The sequence below is a fragment of the Sciurus vulgaris genome, assembly GCF_902686455.1.
Source record: "Sciurus vulgaris genome assembly, chromosome: 1".
In the NCBI taxonomy this organism is placed as follows: Eukaryota; Metazoa; Chordata; class Mammalia; order Rodentia; family Sciuridae; genus Sciurus; species Sciurus vulgaris.
In genome coordinates this window covers 131,001,602-131,010,310 of record NC_136461.1, presented here as the reverse complement: position 1 = coordinate 131,010,310, position 8,709 = coordinate 131,001,602, and positions in this window count along the sequence as shown.

Here is an 8,709-nt window from a genome sequence, read left to right as displayed (position 1 = left end):
CTGTTAGGATCCAAGAATTAATGTTAAATACTGACCTCCCAATGAAAGTCCCCTTTTTCAGTATGAAAACCATACAAACTCCAAAATTAAGTTGTCTTATCAATAAAAACTTAATTCAAACTCAACCTATAAACACATTCAGCCATCTTCTGTGCTGTTGATAAAATATAGCCACACCACTGCCATGACTGTTTCTTAACCTCATGGTATTTGAACAGATGAACAAAGGACAATTCTTAAATCAGTGTCTTGACAAAGGAAAGATTTTATAAGTAGAAGCACAAGCTTAGGGAAGTAAAAAGTTACCCATCTTGCCGAGTGGGAAGAACATGCTAGCAGATAGGTGCACATTATAAAACAGCAAAATTTTCATATTGTTTATCATCAATCCATAATTTAATTTCATAAGTAATTGGAGTCCAAGTGTATTATGGACTTCTACCTCCATTTTGTGGTGGAGACTTTGGTCTATTTAATAAAATAGGGAAAAAATAAATTGGAAAATGCCTAAGAATATGAGAACATAAATAGTTTTTCATTTGAAATAAGATCCTTTCTTTTGCTGGATGCTGAATATTTGAGTATGTAAAAGATTGTATATGTGGAATACAACTAGAAACTTATTCTAATGAAATTGTTAATAAATTTGTAGAGAAAACTCAATATGCAACTATGCAACAAGTCTCAGGTATGATGATCTCTTCTTTCTTGATTGTTTGGCAGCACTATACATTCTTTCTGATGTTCTCTTGGTTTGGGGAGACTGGTGTTGACAAATGAACATTATAATTGAATTGTTTTCAACAACTGGTATTGGAGAGATTATTATCATATGGATACTAGGAACTATGCTCGATTCTGTATAAACAGATAAAACAGATCCTCTTCTGATGCTTGCATTCTAAGAAAGACAAAAGACTGAGCAAGTAAATTCAGCAAATTGCAAAAGGGGCACAAATCAATAGAATGTGACTATTTCTAAAAGGTATGCTGTCCATCTACATATATATTTTTTAAATTCCTTTGTTTATAACTTTATATTACACTTGAGATTATGAGAAAATTTAAAATAACAGTTGTCCCAATATTTGGAGATAGTTAAAAATGACAAATACTAGCAAATAATATAAGTGACTTGGCTGAGTTTGAGTTAGCCAAGGAAGCCAATGTATTGGAATCCAAATAATTTAGGAACAACATACCATGAAATGAGATACTGATAATTATGAGCTATGCTATAGAGAATATGTAAGGCACAGACCAAACTATAGCTCCTAGGTAGTTGCTTTCAATGTTTTTAATGGAACTAGGGAGTGAAAAGTTAAAATAGCCTACAACCAATTCACTTAATTTGTAGGAGAGGTGACTAACTCCTTATCAGTTGGACCCATGATAAACAATGATCTTTTCTATATGGAAGAGACCTTGTCTACAGAAGGGTACTTAGCAGGATGTTTTTGGCTATAGGACTACTGGTAATAAATCCATCCCCTATGGTTTATGGTTGGGGTATAAAATAAATATAGTTCAAAACTTAAATGCTGCCTTTGCTATTTGAGGTGACTTGTGGCTTCATTAGAAACCTCAATTGTTAGTAATGGGAAGAGAGAACATGTCTGATGTAGGAAGGACCAGGAAGTCATTCTTGAAATCCCAAACACCTCTCTAACTCATCCAAGCATGACATTTTCTGTATCCTTTAAATTTTCAAAACTTGATATTTCTATGGTTGAATGTGCCTCAACCAGAAATTCAGCTAAAGATATGCAGTTTAAGCCTGAGAATTACTTAATAGAGAAAGTATCTATTAAGCGTTGATTTAAAAGAATAGTGCTACTACAGCTAATACCAATAATTGTAAAACCTTATGTTTATTATTGCATAGGTGTTTAAATATCTCAAGTGAATACTTTCCATAAATGCACAGTTGTATGAAACTTGCAAATGTAAAGTAAATTTGCCAAGACCACATGGTTAGCAAGAGGCAGGTGTGGGTAAAAATGTGGTAATTGCATGCAAAATGTTGGGAGCTCTTAGGGTCAATGTTCATGGAAAGTTGGTGAATTGCTATGGATGAGATTGGGAGGATAAAAACCAATGTAAACATGGTAATTGGAATGACTGGTTTCAAATCCCAGCTCCAGTTGAGATTTCTGTAATCTTGGGCAAGGTACTATCTTTCCTATACTGCAGTCTCCTCTGTAAACGCACCACATAAAGTTGTTGGGTGCATGCAATTGGTCTTAGTCAGCTTTTTCACTGCTGTGGTCAAAAGACTTAACAAGAACAATTTTAGAGAAGGAAAAGTTTATTTGGTACCCCAGTTTCAAGGTTCCCAGTCCACAGACAGCCAACTCCATTGTTCTGGGCCTGAGATAAGGTAGAACATCATGGCAGAAGGTGGAGTGGAGGAAAGCAACTCAGAACATGAAAATCAAAAAGCAGAGAGAACACTCTGCTCACAAGGGACAAAATATATACCCCAAAGTCACATAACCAGTGACCCACCTCCTCTAGCCACAACCTATCTGCTTACAGTTACCATCAATTAATCCATTGAAGTAAATCAATGTACTGATTAGATTAACACCCTCATAGCTCAATCATTTCACATCAAAATTTTCTTGCATTGCTTCCTATTGTAATTTTGTGTATTGGAGTCCTATAAGCCTCTTGTATTTGATTTTCCATTTCATTCTTCAGATTTGGGAAATTTTCTGATATTATTTCATTGAATAGATTGTTCATTCCTTTGGTTTGTTTCTCTAAGCCTGATAATTCAATCCTGATAATTCTTAAATTTGGCCTTTTCATGATATCCCATAGTTCTTGTAGATTCTGTTCATGATTTCTTACCATCTTCTCTGTTTGGTCAACTTTGTTTTCAAGATTAAGTGTTTTGTCTTTGATATCTGAGGTTCCGTCTTTCAGGTGTTCTATCCTATTGGTTATGCTTTCTATGGAGTTCTTAATTTGGTTTATTGTTTCCTTCATTTCAAGTATTTCTGTTTGATTTTTTTTCAGTATCTCTAACTCTTTATTGAAGTGATCTTTTGATTCCTGTATTTGCTCTTTTAACTGTCGGTTGGTGCGATCATTCAATACCTGCATTTGCCCTTTCATCTCCTCCTTCAATACCTGCATTTGCTGTTTCATCTCCTCATTTGCTTCCCTGACCGTTTTGATTATGCACATTCTGAACTCCCTTTCTGACATTTCTTCTGCCATGCCGACATTGGATTTTATTGCTATACCATCTAGGTTTGTTTGGGACATTTTCTTCCCTTGTTTTCTCATATTGTTCAGGTATCTACCCCTCTAGTAGTGAAACCCTGGGATATTGCAGATTTCCTCTATTGACTAATTAATATTGTCTCTGCAGATTTCCAGTAACTCATCTCTTAGCCTTCAGTTGCCTGAAGTCTTGGAGGAACTTGATAATGCGGTGCTCCACTAGGAAGCTGGCCTTCTAGGGGTGGTGGCCTTCAGGTGGGGTATTCCCCGGTGGCTATGAGTTGGTCCTGAGTCTCTCAATACCTCCTCTTCTTGGCTCCTGGGTCTTGTCAAAGGTCCTCTAACCTCCTGTAGGCGTCTCAGGAAGGGAGTTGCCCTTCCAATGTTGATGGCCATGCTCTCAGGAGTAATTTAAAATGCCTGCACCAGCCTATAAAGAAGCCTCTGGTTAGCTCTGTGATGGCGACAAACCTCAGCTTGGTCGTCAGTTGGGGTTGTTCAGTGATGGCATCTGTTTTTGGCCTGGTGGTTGGGCAGGTTGGCTACCCGCGGCCCAGCTCTGCAAGGCAGGCGATTTGGGTGCCTGCCTGCTACCTCATTGCATTGCTTCCTACATGAGTGTTTGGGGGACATCTAAACACAATTATAGTAAGTACTCTGTGAGTGTTAGTTAATATAATTATTATTTTCAATTAGTCTCACTGAAAAAACACACATGTAAAAATTGTATTTTCTTACAATTCTAAAATTGCACTTGCCTGGATTCCTTGCTAGGGGCTTCATATAGTCATCTGACACAGTGTAGACACATGTAATCCAGTGGGTAGTGAGGGCACAACTCACATCTATTGTTATATCCTTTCCATCCATTGCTGTGAAATAAAATTTGGACATCATTGTGTGCTGGGAAGAAGGCCTGACAAATCACAGGTATTTATTCTTCCTGCATACTGAGAAACCTAGTCGAAGGACTTTGTTTCCTTCTCCAAACCTAAGTTATTCATGGGTTGCCTCATCACCATTGGTTGGTCCCCTCTGGAAGTGAGGATTTGTATTGGGAAGAAGAAAGGACTGACCTTGTTCTCTCTCAACCAAGAAGATAGCACATCTGATATTGGGGCTTAATCTGTGCTGTAGCTCAGGCAGCTGAAAGTCTCAGATGATGGACATGAATGAATTTAATGCTCACATGATGATTTCAGGGCTTTGTTTCCCTCTTGATTTCTTTGTTCTAGGGTCTTCTCTGTTGCTTCATGTTTAGGCCATCTCTCTCAGTGTGGCACTGACAGTTCCAGGCTCACATGGATCATATAATAGCTGAGAAAGTTATTATGTTTCTAAAACCTGTATATCCAAGGAGTGATTCTAGTTGTCCAATCCCTTAACCAATTGTTACTGTTGGTAGTTGCAGTGTTCCATTTGGCCAGGAGTCGGTTATATGTGTGCATATGTGTAAAAGCAGGGAGGAATCATATCATGGATTTTCACTGGAGAGATTCTCTTCCCAGAAAAAAGAAAGGGATACTGGAAAGAGAAGCACAATCATTATCTATCACAGTATTCATCAAACCAAACTTACTTCCTTCTTTCAGTGCCTCTACAGAAAGGAAGAGTAGGAATCTGTTGGGAATGAAAAATGGGGAAAGCAGTTTTGAAAGGAATGCACATTTAAAAAGTAATTGCAGGTCAAAGTGGAGGCGGAGAGTGAGCTGAGGTGTGGGATGAGCAAATGAGAACAGCAGTATTGTTAGCCTAGGCTGCTGTATAATAGGAGAACATGGAGTTCTGGCAGCCCGTACCACTTCTGTTCTGGAAACTGGGGTCCAGATTCATGCCAAGAAGAAAATCCAGACCTAAAATATTAATATTCCCAAGTATTAATTCTAAATAGCAATTAAATCCATATTTGAACGTGTTGTATTAATAAAGGTTAATAGAATATTATGAAAATCAGTAAGTAAAATTTAACATGTAAGCCACAGAGTATGTGATACTTTTGAAGAATTTTGACACTGACAATATTTTATAAATAGTACATGCAGTAACTGTTAAAAATAAATTTGTATTTGTAATCATTAGAAGTAAAAAAGGGTTAGGGTTAGGTTTAGGGTTAGGGATAAGGAGGGTGGTAAGAATGGAGGAAGAAAGGACTGTATAGAGGGAAAAGAGGGGTGGGAGGGGAGGGGGGAAGGGAAAAAATAATGAATCAAACAACATTGCCCTATGTAAATTTATGATTTTTAATTAAAAAAAAGAAGTTAAAAAAAAAAAACAGCCTCTAAAAATATCACTGCTAATACAAAACACTTTAGAACAATTGATTACTTCTTCTAACTTAATGCTTTAATGCTTTAATGCTTTTCCTAAGCCTTCTATAAAGACAGGCTCTTACAGACATGGGACTTTGTCATATGGGGGCTATTGGTTCCAAAGTTAATCTTAAGATCATCAAGTCTAAATTAGGTACTGCTCTGAGAGACATAGACCCAGCCAAATAGTTGACAGGGAGAAGACATCATGATTCAGGGACAGTAAGGAGAAAAGGCATATTTAGTTCCTGTACAAAAAAGAGAGTTTTGTTGTCCTCCTTGTAGGCACACAGAGGTGCAACCTATGCCAGCCAGAGCACATTTCAGTTTGAATGAAAATGAAGAATATTTGTACTCTGTGAGGTAAAATGAGGAGAACACCAATAAATACTGACTAGATTATTTATTTTTTAGTGGTTTTTTTTTTTTTTTTTTTTTTTTTTTTTTTTTTTTTTTTTTTTTTTGTAAACTACAAGGTTATTTTCCACAGCCTATTTCCATTTTGGAGTTCTGCTTTGATGAACACACTGTAATATCATGACCCTCTCAAAGTGCTTTGCCCAGCTGTGCTTTCTTCATTCCATGAGGCATTTCCTCCCATATTTATTTAAAAAAAAAATTGATCAGAGTTTTTCTTTTCTTTTTTTTTAATACATTTTTTGAAATAATTGTTGTGGTTTGCATCTTAAATGCCTCCCAAAGGCTCTTATGCTAAAGGCTTGGTCTCCAGCCAGTGGCACTATTGAAAGTCGGTGGAACCTTTAGGAAGTGGTACATGGAGGGAGGAAGTTAGGTCATTGAGGCCAAGTCCTTGAAGGGGATATTAGGAAATTTCTCCTAGATAGAAATAACTACTACAATAAAGAGTTTATATTAAAAAATGTAAATTTATCATCTCAGATTCCTAAATACTCTTGCTTCAAATTTATACAAACATTATTATTGAAAACACAGGGAAAGTAGAAAGATCATGGTTTGGAAAAGTAGAGAAATTTGGATTTGAAATCACCTCCATTTACTTGCTTTGTGACTTTAAATGTGTTATTTAACAGTTCCCAAGTCCTAGTTTCTTTATGCACTAAAAAAAGAAAGATAAAAATGCTTACTTTGATAATCTTGTATCAATAGATTATTTGGAATTTTGGGTTAGAAATCCAAGATACAAATAGAAATGCAGTGTTGTGATAATATGTTAAAACATATTTCTCAAAGCCAATTATATAAAGTTTAATAAATGGGACAAAACATCAAGAAGTCCATAATCATTTGTTCTTGGAGTAATACCAATTTATTCTGAGTTAATGCAGGTGGGGATTTCAGATTACATGATCAAATACAGTTTATTAATACTTTCCAGAAAAAGGAAGGCTGGGAGGATGTTAAAGTCAGCTTTATAAAACTCACAGTTTGGAGCATAGGTTAGACTGAATTTCTTTGAAGACTGATGATAGACTTTCAGGTAAAAAAGCAAGATAAAATGGGGGATGAAGAGGGAAGATGCTTCTATTTCCATTATTCCCTATAAAGAAAGACACACATTCATAGATTCATTTATTTTATTATCTAACATACATATATATTTGTTATCTCCAAGCACACACACACACACACACACACACACACACACACACACACTCACACACTCAAACTTCAACCCATTGTGGGGATACAAATGTATAAATCCTTCCATGCCATCCAGCAAAGAGCATGAGAAGATGGCATTCGCAGAAGAGACTGAAGACATGTTTTAGTCAGTCTTCTTTGTCACTGTGACCAACAGACCTGACAAGAATAATTTTAGAGGAGAAAAAAGTGTTTATTTGGGGCTCATAGTTTTGTTGCCGCCTGCAGCAACAATCTTGCGGTAATTTATCAGAGGTGGACTGGAACTGAACTACTTCTATTTTCTTTATCTGGGCTACTTCCTTGCTTGTTTGCTTATTCGCTAGTTTATAGAGGAAGAGAGGCTTTGCATGCTTTTAGTTTTAGAGGAAAAGAGGCTTTGAAAGGAAGAAAGACTTTGCTTAGAGGAAGAAAAAGAGACTTATCAGGAAAAGAGACTGCTTAATTTTAGAAGTGCTACTCTTTCAGAGAGGCTACACTTATCAAAGGTCTACTGCTTCTTGAAGGTCAGCTGCTTCTTCTTAGAGGTGCGTCCTGCATCTTGTGTCCTAAAGGTGCGTGCTAGAGGTGCGTGCAATCAGAGGTGCTTTCTATCAGAGGTGCTTCTTAGTGGTGCGTCCTGTGACCTGCGATCTAGAGTTGCCTGCTTAGTGCCACTTTCTGCGAACTGCAACCTTCATTCTGCAATCTGCGTTCTGCCATCTCCTCCCAGGCAAAGAGAATGTCTTATATACCCTAAGGCAACCAATCAGCTTAGGATTAAGTAGCACGGTTGGAGCATGCACCACAGTACCAATCAAGAAAGAATGAGAAACATCTGTTGACCACTAGCGCAGAGGAGACATTAACTAATCAGGCAAAAGTAGATCAAGCTGTGTTAACACTAACTATGCGCCACCTCTTGGCTCAACGCCATCCGCCATCCTAGGGCTACCCAAACATGTCTCTGCATAGTTTCAAAGTACTCAGTCTATTGATGGTCAGCTCCAGTGCTCTGGACCCAAGAGGAGGTGGGATATGATGATGGAAGGGCATAGAGGAGAAAAGCAGCTCAGCTCAGAACATGTCCACCAGGAAGGAAGGAGGCAGAGAGAAAGAGAGAGAGAGAGAGAGAGAGAGAGAAAAAGAGAGAGAGAGAGAGAGTTCACCTTCTCTAGCCACACCCTGCCTGCCTACAGTTACCATCCAGTTAATCTCTATCAGATCAATACAACAATTAGGTTAAGACTCTTATAACTAATCATTTCACCTCTAAACCTTCTTGCTTTATCTCACACATGAGCTCTTTCGGGGAACACCTCATATCTAAACCATAACACACATGATTTTGTATTTTTAGAAAATAAAAAGAAATACAGTTTTTAATCTTTTGCATTGGACATTGAGTTGTGTATTAGTTTACATTACTTTACTTCTGTGAAATATTTTTCAACACCCCTGCATATGTATGTGTGTGTATGTATATGTACACATATACACACATGTATATGAAACTTGCATGCACACACACACATATGGAGAGTGAACAACCTTCATGAAACAA